The sequence below is a fragment of the Canis lupus genome, chromosome 13, assembly GCF_011100685.1.
Source record: "Canis lupus familiaris isolate Mischka breed German Shepherd chromosome 13, alternate assembly UU_Cfam_GSD_1.0, whole genome shotgun sequence".
Classification (NCBI taxonomy): domain Eukaryota; kingdom Metazoa; phylum Chordata; class Mammalia; order Carnivora; family Canidae; genus Canis; species Canis lupus.
This window is the reverse complement of record NC_049234.1, coordinates 45,194,582-45,207,010: the sequence shown is the minus strand read 5'-3', so window position 1 is coordinate 45,207,010 and position 12,429 is coordinate 45,194,582. Positions and strand designations below refer to the sequence as shown.

The 12,429-nt window shown below is 35.5% G+C and overlaps 1 protein-coding gene and 1 pseudogene across 3 annotated transcripts in view; one reads left to right on the top strand and one right to left on the bottom strand.

Annotated features, from left to right (window-relative positions):
• FRYL (FRY like transcription coactivator) overlaps positions 1 to 12,429 on the top strand; it is a 256,547-nt gene that overhangs the window by 50,822 nt on the left and 193,296 nt on the right. The window lies entirely within an intron of this gene.
• Positions 1,155 to 2,004, bottom strand: LOC100688353 (annotated as a pseudogene).

The window sequence follows — 12,429 nt, the reverse complement described above, 5'->3', positions numbered from 1 at the left end:
CCAGAGGCTAGCAGTAAATGGGACACCCCCAACAGGGTCAGGCTGTGTAAGAAGTGTGGCTTGTTGGCCTTGTCAAAGAGCTCCTTCCTGTAGGCATCTGGAAACCATGTGCTGTGCACCCCATAGGAGGCTGGACCTAAGACCCTGACTCTGGACAAGGCACTCAACTCAGGCAGTGGAAAGCAGCCCATGGCAGTGGGTGGTCATGCACCAGAAGAACCTGCATCTTTTTATCTTGTGTATCCCTTAACTAATTATTATAATCATAGTTATTTTACTACTTTTGTCTTTTTAATCTTAATAATAGGTGATGAATCCATTATTTTTATTATTGTACTTATCTTTCCAGTGAGATTTACTCTTTGATATGTGTTCCTATTACTGAATTAGCCCTCTTTCTTTTCAGCTTAAAGGGGTCATTTGAATGTTTCTAGTAAAGCTGATTTAGTGGTGATAAACTCCTTTGGCCTGTGCTTATCTGGAAAATGGTCTCTTTAATTCTGAATAATAACTTTGCTTGGTTGAAAATTTTCTTCTTTTCAACATTTTGACTATATTGTGTCACTCCCTTCTGGCCCGCAAACTGTCTGCCGAAAGAAGTATTGATAGCCTCATAGAGGTTCCCTTTTACAAAACAAGTTATTTTTCTCTTGCTGCTTTTAGGGTCTCCTTGGGGTCATCTTGTTTGGAACTCTCTGGGCTTCCTGGATCTGGATGTCTGTTTCCTTCCCCAGGTTAGGGAAGTTTTCATCCATTCTTTTTTCAAATGAGATTCCTGACCCTCTTTTCTTCTGGGAGCCCTATAATGAGAACGTTAGTCAATTTGATGTTGTCCCATAAGTCCCTTAAACTATCTCTCCCCCCCCTCCTTTTTATTTTTTTTGTCTACTTGCACTCTGATTGGGGGAGTTCTACTGCTTTGTCTTTGAGTTCACTTATCCTTTCTTCTGTGTTATCTAGTCTGTTGGTGAACCCCTCTAGTGTATTTTTCAGTTCACTTATAGTGTTCATCAGCTCTGTGACTTCTGTTTAGTGTGTCCATATGTTTTCCATCTCTTTGTTGGAGTTCTGCTGTGTTCATCTGTTCTTTTCTCTGTTTTCTCCGTTTGGTAAGGATCTTTATGACCATTACTTTGAACTCTTTATCAGGTAAATTACTTGTCTCTGTTATCATTATGGGTTTTTTTTTCTTCCAAGGTTTTTATAAGACCTAGATCTGGGCTCTGTTCCATCTGGTGAAAGTCCTTCAGGATCCTCATCATATCTGTAAAGCTGCTGGCCTTGGACAAAGAGACACAGATGACTTCACATGAGCTGCAGGGAGCCTTGTGTTCTAGTTTGCATCATTCAGGGCTAGCAGAACAAAGCAAGGGGACTGATGGAAGTTCAGGGACCTCTATCTTGGTCTCCTTGGTGATGTCACTAATGACAAGGGAAGTTGTACAGTGGGTTGAGGATCCTAAAACAAGGAAAGGGAGAAGAGGCATTTAAACTTCCTGGAGATAAGAAATCTGTTGTTAATGAACCCACAGCTCTACAAACTGCCACTATCTCAGCATTTTGGGCTGTGCAAGTGGCTCAGCTCATCTTGCAGCTCTGTGGTGTTGCTTAGGACACTGACACAGCTGGCTTTATTAAGGTCAAAAGCCTCTCTTTGGACCCATGCAGGTTGGGCATGGAGGCAGTGTAGTTCATGACAATCTAGACTTCCAGGTATGCCTCAGGGATCATATGTCACTCCTGACCAGGGCATATGTCTCCTCTTCATCTGCAGCAGTCCAGGCGATATCAGCCAGAATAGGGACATAGGTCAGAGATGTTAGGCAGGGGCACCAAGGAGGCCCAGAGACATGGCTTCAGGAACAGTTTGGTCCCAGTGCTTCTCACTAACCTGTGAGCAACCCACTGTGGCTTGTTTTACCAGATTGGGATGGTCACATTGCTTCTTATTCCTGATACTTCAAAAAGACCCTGAATTTGAAGGACAAGGCACCCACAGGGCATCTCTGGGGGCACAGGGAGGCTAGAAGGATGAGTCCTTTATATCAGGCTATCTTAGGGAACACCTGATTTCTCTTCCTAATGACCCTTCCTACCACTACAGTCCTCCCTCCATTTTTTCTTTTTTACTTTTGATAAGGCAGATTTATTCTTTATGAAATAATTCACACACAATTTACCTAACTATGCTTAACTCTTTTTTGAGAGGTCTCTCACTTTTGTTCTGAGGTTCAGAATCAGTATAAAAATATTGAAATCATAATTATATTTTAATTTGAGAATTTTGTTGCATGGAACTCTATATAACAGCTTATTCTTTAAAAATATAAGAGTCCAGAAGAGCAGTATTCTTAGTTCATTTAGTAGCTTTGTCAGTTTCCATAGCTGCCAACCTGAACATTTATAGAAATCATGGTTTTGTTTGGGTTAAAATGAAGTAATGTGTGTTAAGCACCTAACCTAGTTCCTTATGAGTGGTAGGCCCTCAGTAATTAGTGGTGGTGGTTGTTATTATTATTGGCTACTTAATTTGGATTTCTAGGGCACCATTTCTTTGGGTACAGTGAACCAATTCTGAATTCTACCCTCCTATATTTGTAATTTGTTTAGACTGACTTAACTGCTGTGAAGAATAAAGCCTATTGGTGAGTAGGGTGGGGTTTTGGACTTTATTGTGCAAAGTCCTTTTAGAGTTACTGGGTGTACTGGAATGTGAAGGATTAAGCTTTGTGGCATGTTCTATATGGTCATCCATAGTGACCAAACTCATTTGGAATGTTGTTTTGATACTAACTTTGAAATGTGTTATTTTCCATACAGAGGATTTTGATTTGAATACATTGCTTATTATCTTTTATAAATTTCTAGAGCGAGAGGAGCTGTCAATTGGTGTAGACCTTACCCTACACAATACTTCCTTTCATAAACATGGGGAGGAGGCGTCCTCAAGATAACCATTTCTGGGATAAAGCCAGGCCCCGTTGTGTAACTAGGATAGTGTGGGGTAGCACCCGGCATTGGAGCCTGTCACACTGGGACATTATGGCTCACAGGCCTACAGTGAAATAGATATGTTTTTTTGAGCCTTCATATATTACTTAAATGGTTGGGTTTTTGTTTTTATCAACAGCTAGCCAGTTCCTCAAAGAGAGTGTAAAAAAGCTGTGTATCTAGTTGTACATTGTCGATTTGGTGAGTCTTCTGGCAAGAGAGGCAGTGAGCCCCACTTTCTTGGCGAGGTCTTTCCTGTTCTTCTTTGTAAATTGATGATTGTCTCCCTTGTTTGTACCTGATGGTAGCTTGAACATAGTTAGGCAACTTTTCTCAAAGCACCTGAAACTTTTCATCACACATGTCTCTCTTTTGGCCGGTCTGTAAGCTCCTGGCTGGCGGTGGTTGTGTCTGTGTAGGTAGAACTTAGTGCAGATTCTGGGAGCTTGGGGTTGACCATTAGACACTGCTAAGTGCATGTCTCCCCATGGCTTGTGGAGACTCTTTTTTAACTGGTCCATTAATATTGTTGGATGTTATCTCTAACAATTCTTTTTTTTTTTTTTAAGATTGTATTTATTTGAGAGAGCCAGTGAGGAAGGGGTGGGAGGGAGAGGAGAGGGAAAGAGAAAGAAAGAGAAAGAAAGAAAGGAAGAGAGAGAAAGAGAGAAAGAGAGAGAAAAAGAAAGAAAAGAAAAGAAAAGAAAAAAGAAAAGAAAAGACTCTACTGAGCAGGAAGCCTGATGCAGGGTTCAATCCCAGGACCCAGGATCATGACCTGAGCAGAAGGCATACGTTTAACTGACGGAGCCACCCACGTGCCCCATCTCTAACATTTCTTTAATGAAAATCTTCTAGAGAAGCTAATCCCCTCCTGTATCCTGTATGACTCCCATCGTTCACATTTTTATTTCCTTCTTGTCTGCCAGTGCAAATTCTCTATTTTCTTTATTTCTTTCAAGGGACATTTCAAATCCTTCTCCATGAAGCTTTTTCAAGGTATGTTTAATTTTAATTAGTGGTAATTAAAATTTAGAAATCTGGGAAAAGGTGAGAAATGTCAACCAGAACTGGAAATGTGGATTTGCTCATTAACATGTATTATTCTTTTAGGGGCAACTGGGTGCCTCAGTCAGTTAAGTGTCCAACTCTTGGTTTCAGCTCAGGTTGTGATCTCAGGGTTGTGAGGTCTGCGTCTGTGCTTAGCACAGAGTCTGCTTGAGATTCTGTCTCCCTCTGCCCCTCCTGCTTGTGCACTCTCTCTCTCTCTCTGTCTCAAATAAATACCTCTTTTTAAAAAATACTTGATTATTTTAGTAATGAAAACATATTTGTAAACCTTTTCCTCATTTGAAAATCAGAAATTATGTTGGCAAGCTTCTTTTTTTTTTTTTTCCCAAATAATTCAGAATCTCAAAGTAATAGGAATTTTTAGGTGAATCTTATGGAAAGAAAACAAAAGTTATAATATTCAGGTTGTCATAAGAAAGAGGTCTTTTATTGCATCTCATGGCATTTTATAATATCCTATAAAAAAGTATAAGTATTGGCTTTATTGTCCTTATTTATAAAAGTTTTTTTTTTTTTTTAAGATTTTTTACAAAGAGTCCTCAAATGAGTGGAACGAAGGGTAGAGGGAGAGGGGGAGAGAGAACCACAAGTCCCCATTGAACACGGAGCCATGCCGTGCTTGATCCCAGGACCCCGAGATCATGATCTGAACTGAAATCAGGAGTTGGCCACTTACCCGACTGAGCCACCTAGGTGCCCCTATAAAAGGCTTTATTGGGATTTAAAATTGGAAATTCTTTAGGTAGGCTCCTTTTAAACCTCTCCCCCTTCAGTTAAACTATAATAATTTATTGAAAGTTAATGTATATAGGCAAAAACTTTGATGTCATTGCAATTTTTTTTGGAGAAAACTTCTAAGACAAAAGCAGAGGAGACCATTTGAACCAAGAACTCGTGAACTTTGGAATACTATAAATCATGGTTGAATTATGAAAGTTTTATATTGACCAGTTGTCTGCTGTTATTTGTTGTTTGTACAGGGCCTATATTTTGCTAATTAATTAATAATATCATTAAGCAGGGAGAGAAAAAGGTATGATTAAAACTAAAAGTGTTTAAGTTGATTGTGAGTTTTAGGATAATTTTACAGTGTTTTATACCATTTTGGACAATGTAACAATAGTATTTGCTTGGTGACATAGATATATATATATACAGACACATACATTCATATATATACAATATATATTTTAATATTTTTATGCTTATGAGCTTCCAAATAATATATACAGTAGCATTGATTTTTATACTTAATAGTGTGTCAACAACATACATTTAATGACAGAAATATGCTAGTTTGCATATTAGTAGAATTTAATTTTTATTTAGTGCTTTATTATTTTTATGAAAGTCCATTTGCTAGGCACTGTGGGAGATGTAATGATGTATTCTTACCCTTTGTAAGATGTAAGATGAATTTGTTACCCTTTAGGGACTCATACTCTCAGAGCCAGTTCTTAGAACCACAAAACTTTAGAACAGGGAGAAATTTAAGAGATTATTTTCTCTTGGATATATGTATGTATGCATGCATGTGTGCAAGCAGCAGTCTTCTGATTCCAACCCACTTTAGTATCTTCTGTTCCCCACTTCCTCATCCTTCCAGACATGTAATAGTGTCATTTTCTGTGCAGGGGAGAGAAGAGTTCAAACAAGCAGATGATTGGGTGACAATCACTTAATCAGATGACTGGTCAAGTACTTTCTTCATTCTTCTTTGTTAGTAAGCAGGAGGAGATGCAGGCCTTCTTTTAAGTCCAGGGATATAAAACTAGGAACTCAAGAAATTGTTTTAGTGGGTAGTGACTAGAATATAACACTTTTTAAAAATAGTTTGGAGACATATCAAAGTGTATTGCAGATTATTATTTCAGGAGTATCATGTGGGTGTGTATATATATACATTCACACACATATATACTGAGTTGTTATATAAAATGTATTATAAGTACATTTATATACAATGGTGTTTGTTTTTTTGTTTTTTTTTTTTTTACTACAGTGAAGAGTTGGGAAACATCTTTCTAACCTGTCCATTTCACCCTTGTTTTATACCTGGGGAGCAACCACTGATACTCTTATCCCTCGATATGTGACTTACTCTTTTTGCAGTGCTCTCTTGTTATCATGACCTGACGTCAAGATAAACTGTTTTCTATACAGGTAGAAACATACACAGGTGATATTTTACCACAGTTAATCTGAATAAAAGACATATGGTAAGGTAGTTTTTTTTTTAATTACCCTGCTTCTGGGTATAAAACACATTTTGGTGGATCTGTTAATCTGTAAGTGTTGTTTACGACGTGCCTAACATGGTACCAGGATGTGATTTAAGCACCAAGAGAATTTGGATTATTTAATACTAGTACATAATAAAACTACTTATCAAATATTCATGTGGGCACATACAGAGGCATAATTGTATTCTTGTAATGCACAATATAAATACTAATATTGTTTTGGAGAATCAGCATGGTATGCTGAAGCCATGGTTTGGAAAAAGGCATTGTAGTATGTTTTTATCTGTGGGAATTACTGGCAAGTATAATTGAGAGATTCTAAATACTGTAGTTGTTTACTTCACTTTCGAATTTGGCTTAAATTTGTTTGGTCTTTTTTTTTTCTGTTTTTATAATCATTCTGGATCTATAGTGTAAGCTAAACCTATAATTGTTTTATAGATTTTAATAATTATATCTTTTAAAGATATAAAAACAATTTCTCCCACCAAAGATAATTAAAAAAAATAATTAAACGGGATATAGTGGAATGAATATTCATGTACCCATCCTCAGCTTCAACATTTATCAACTCTTTGTTACTTCTACCCACTTCCTTTCTCCAGTTCCCAGGTAGTTTGAGGGAATCCGTTGGTCTTGAAACAGCATCCGTAAATATTTCAGGATGTGTTTCTGAAAGACTAGGACTTCATTTCTAGACCTATAGGATAGAATTTGCAGCTTTTGGGGAATTTACTGAAGTTCTGAATATTCAAATTGTGTTTGGAATGTTAGAGTGAAATAAAAGGAAAGTGAGAGCACCTGGATGGTTCAGTAGGTTAAGCATTTTGCCTTTGGCTCAGATGGTGATCCTAGGGTCCTGGGGTTGAGTCTGCATTAGGCTCCCTGCTCAGCGGGGAGTCTGCTTCTCCCCTTTGTTCTCTCTCTCCCTCTGTGCCCACTCTCTCTCACTTGCAAATAAATAAATGAAATCTTAAAAAAAAGGGGGGGTTGTTGTAAGGTCCTTTACATGGACTAAATGAAAAAAAGTGAAATACCTGATAAGCAGTTGTACCAAAAAACAATACAGAAGTTATAGTGAAAAAGCAAATTAATATCTTTTAAGTGCCCCCTGGAGAAAAAGGAGAAATCAGCATTTTTACATACAGGTCGGTAGAAAAATGAAGCCAAGTGTATTTCAGACCATTTGAGATAGAGATTCTGTTCTAGATTTTTTTCTTGGGGGAATTTAAAAGATGTGTATAAAGACTGCCAATTAAGGTATTTAGTGCAATATTAATAGTGAAATGATAAATAGTGAAATGATAAAAGTACACGTTTATAAAATATATTTTGTAGTTGCTAGAAATGATTCAATGTGACACCAATTTTATAAAACATCTAGTACATATTGAGAGACCTGAAAGAAATTAACTCAGATATTAATATGAATTAGTAGCAGCTCTCTCTAGGTGTTAGAATTATGACTGATTTTTTACTGCTTTATTACTTTCTTTGAAAATGTTACACATCGGTCAGAATATGTGATGTAAGTTAATAGTAAACATTTATTGAGTAGTTACTATGTGTCAGTCACTATTTAAACATTTTTTGTCTTTTATACTTAATTCTCTTAATAGGTGTAAGAGGTTTTATTGTCCTTATTTTGTAGATAAGGCAATGGGGACACGGAGAGATTGAGTCCCTTGACAATTTGATTCTATCCTTCTACGTTTATTGTTTGCTTCCTTTTTTTTTTTAAGTATTTATTTTTTGTGGTAATCTCTACACCCGCCATGGGCTTGAACTCAAGACCCTGAGATCAAGAGTCACACGTTGCTCTGAGAAAGCCAGGCAACCATATTCTTTGCTTCTAAATGTACTTTAACTCCCAACTGTTGGAAAGATACTATAAATACTGTTCTGTTTTACTTTTAACTTTAAGATATATGGTGACTATTGTGACGTAGTATTAGAAAGTATTTTTAACCGACGGATAATGCTTTATTTTATGAATATGCTGTGGTTGTTTTCAGCTGGTGCTTTGGGTTTGTTCTGTGCCGCCTCTGCAGCATTCTGCTCATAGAAATAATGGTACAGTGAACATCTTTGCAAATAAATCTGTATATATACTTATGATTATCTTAGAAGTAGAATTCTTGGATCAAAGAATATAAAACATTTTAAAAGCTTTTGATACAAATCGTGAGATTGCAGATGACAAATGATCACTCCTTAAACTTGTTTTGGGGCTATAAATTTGGGAGAAATAGATCATCTAAACATCAGGAGAATTTGTACTTTCATAGTTGCTCTTGTAACAGTCAGACTTCTTAAGTCTGTTGGTGACCATAAACAGAGAAAAAAAGGAGAGACAGACTGGGTTTATATGGTGACCATTTACTTTTATAACTTTGCAGCCATTTACTTTTCATTTTTCTGAACAATTTAAAACTTGGATTAGCTCAGCAACCTTTTTATTTGAAAACTAAAATAATTTGAAAATGTACAAAATATTCATATCAAATTTGCATCCAATATCTTTGATATTTTACCCGATAGGACCTCAGGGTCATACTTAGTTGCAAATTCCATTGTATAATTTTAAAAATTATACACGTAAAAGGCATAGCACATTGATTAGAGATTGTAATGACCCTAGAAAGTGTTTTAGATGTTGCATTTTTAAGTAAAAAGGACATCCCCCCCCCCTTTGTTTTTCCCCTTTTTTTTCCTAAGTCACTCTTTTTGTGATAAGCCAAAGCAAAAAAATTTCTGGTTAATTAGTTGATAGTTTCTCTTAAAGGATTAAATTTTAATTGTGGTTTCTCTGTTTTCTGTGTTTTTGTTTTAATTTTATTTTTTTCCATTTATTTATTTATGTTTAAATTTAGTTAATTAACATATAACATTATTGGTTTCAGAGGTAGAGGTCAGTGATTCTTATAGAACACCCAGTGCTCATTGCATCACGTGCCCTCCTTAATGTCCATCACCCAGTTACCCCCAACCCCCTCCTCCCCTCCAGTGATCCTCAGTTTGTTTCCTATGATTAAGAGTCTTCTTTTTTTGATTTTAAGAGTCTTCTATGGTTTGTCTCCCTATCTGGTTTTGTTTTGTTTTAGTTTTTCCTCTCTTCCCCTATGATCCTCTGTTTTGTTCCTTAAATTCCACATATGAGTGAGATCATACAATAATTGTCTTTTTCTGATTGACTTGTTTCGCTTAGCATAATATCTTCTAGTTTCATCTGGTGTGGTTTCTCTTGAGCATATCTTCTATCAGACACTCTGTAGGCAACCTTGCTTCAAAGACTAACAGATAATTTGGGCAGGGGGAGGGAGATTTTAACTTAAGGGGGTCCAGAGAATAATTAATGAAATCAGAAAATTTCCCAGTGAAGCTACCAAATCGAATTTTCTAGAAAGACCAATATTGATAAAAGGTAATCTGACAGCCTAGAAATCTGTGAGAGGTACAGTTGGATTAAATAAAAAAAAAATATTGAAATTTGAAGGCCATAAGTATTTTAATGGAGAAAAATATTATTTTTTACTATGAATAGTAAAATTATGAAACTACTATAAATGGCAGAAATAGAAAATAAACACAAGGAGGATTTTCATCAGGAGTTCTTAACCCATGATTAATGATTGGATTAGAAAGGTTCATACATTGCAAAATTAGGTATATATGTGCATTTTGGAAGGAGAGGCCTTCAGCAGTTTTCAGATTCTCAAAGGAATGACTCCAAAAAACTCAACCTCCTAATAGAGGATAAGCCTCATGAGGTCAGGATTTTTGTCTGTTTTATTCACTTCTCTGTCTCTTTTCCTGACATGTAGGTCTGCTTAATCAGTATTTGTTGAGTATATGATTTCTGTACATTTATGTATGGCATGGGTACAGTAATAGATTTGTAGAAATTAGAGATTGGAATACATTCCAGATTTAGTGAGGTTGATGTCTCACTGGTCGCGTCTACATTTATTTAAAAATTTTCTCTTGGTGTTTAAATTTAGATGAGTAGATACAACAGTTGTACAATAATTTTGTGATTGAGTTACTTTTTTTTTTTTCCTATGCCAACATGGAAATGTAATAGGAAAATTATTCTAAACCATACATATTCATTCATTGGTATTTTAGAAAATGTTGTGCTCTGGTACTATTTTCGTTTGACTCAATGAATGAAACCTTTGTAACAAAACTTCCCCTTAAATTTTTGAATGGAAAATTTTGCCAGTTGTTTTCATTAGATCAAGTAGTATGATAACAGTTGCTATTCTGGCTAAAAATGTAAAATCAACAAAATTTTGACAGATTTACCTGCAGAGAACGTTGCTTTATCAGCAAGAAATTTAGATTTTTTTTTTTTTTTTTTTGCATTGAAGCCCTATTTTAGCTCAGTGCCATTATACAGCATTTTTTAGCAGGTGATATAGCATAATCTGTGATTATAATAGTCTGTTTAATAAGTTTGTGTGCTCTTTAAAGTTGAAATTTGGGAGAAGGTTAAAAAAAATGACAGGAGAGTAAAATGCAAGCCCGCTTTAAAAATTGTAAAAATGATAGCATTTCTAAAATAAGAGGAAAAGTGAATTTCTAAAAATTGAACTGTGATGGAAGCTGTAGATTTTGTGAATCATCAGTTTTCTTTGTTAATTAAGGGGATGATTATAAGTTTTTTATATTAATGATTTTTACCAGTCAGAAATAAAAGATATCTGAATAATTGTTTGCTGCCTGCACTTGATATATGTGAATAGATTTTTCATACTTTATAAAATTTTTGGCAAATTAAAAAAATTACTAGATTTTTATATTTTCCATAATTATTTTGCTACTGTGAATAGGAACTGTGATTATTCTAAATTTATTTGAAAACGATCACATCCTTATTCTAAAAGGCTGTCAGAACATTTGAATCATTTTGGTCTTTTGCATCATTTTAAGAGGCTTTATGAGATTCCCAGAATAATTTTAATAGAAGGGCAGGAATTTGCCCTCATAGATTACATATCTTGCAATCTGGTTTCTTTCTTTGGTTGAAATGTGATGAATTTCTAGCAACTACATATTTTAGTATTCATATACAGTTGACCCTTGAACATCACAGGTTTGAAGTGTGCGGGTCAACTGAATGATGGATTTTTGTGAATAAATGTACAGTACTGTAAATGTATTCTTTCTTATGATTTACATTTTTCTCCTTCTTATAAGAATTCAGTCTATAATACATATAACATACAAAGTATGTGTTAATCAACTGTTATCGGTAAGGCTTCCAGTCAACAGTAAGCTCTTAGTAGTTTAATTTTGGGGAACCCGATTATAAGCAGATTTTTGAGTGTGTGGAGGTCAGCACCCTTAACCTCCATGTTGTTCAGGGGTCAACTATGTAAGTATAAAAACATCTGGAAGTCAAATTTAGTTTTGAGTTGGAATCTTTGAAGTAACTTAGCCTAATCTTTTTACCCAGTGGAATAACCATTTCTTTGACCTTTTCTAATAGCCTTTTCCTTAAAATCACAGTAAGCAGGGACTTCATTTCTTTATGAAGCAGAATAATTTGCATCAGTTATATAATTAAGTTATTCTTTATGTTGAGTTCAAATCTGCTTTGTGCTAGACACCAAAACTGCCTTGTTCTCCTTTTCAAATTATGAAGTATACAGACAAATATTAAGAAAATTATAATGAACATCACGGAGATTCATTTGCTCTTAATTTTTGCTCTGTTTGCTTGAGATTATTTTCTGAATCATTGTATATCAGAGACACATACTTCAAGTGTCTTACCACAACTAAGATACATTAAATTTGTATATTTCTGTTCTTTACAATTCTAGTAATTCTGTTCAGAGAGGAAGTGAGGTTAACATGCTATCTGAACAACCATTCAACTTTCTCTTTTACTTTTGGACTGAAGTGAAACAAGGCTGTCCTTGGAGGACCTCATTTGACCTGAGATCCTCCCAAGCACCAGAGCTGGGTCACTGTTCTCTTTATTTATTGCACATGGAAGCTTGTAGACCATTTTTCTTGCTGCAGGTTTAAAGCCTTGCTCCTTCAAATTTTGTGCCATTTGGCTATTTACAGTTTCTTCAGTGTTGTCAAATACTGACTGACCTCTGCAAGTAAC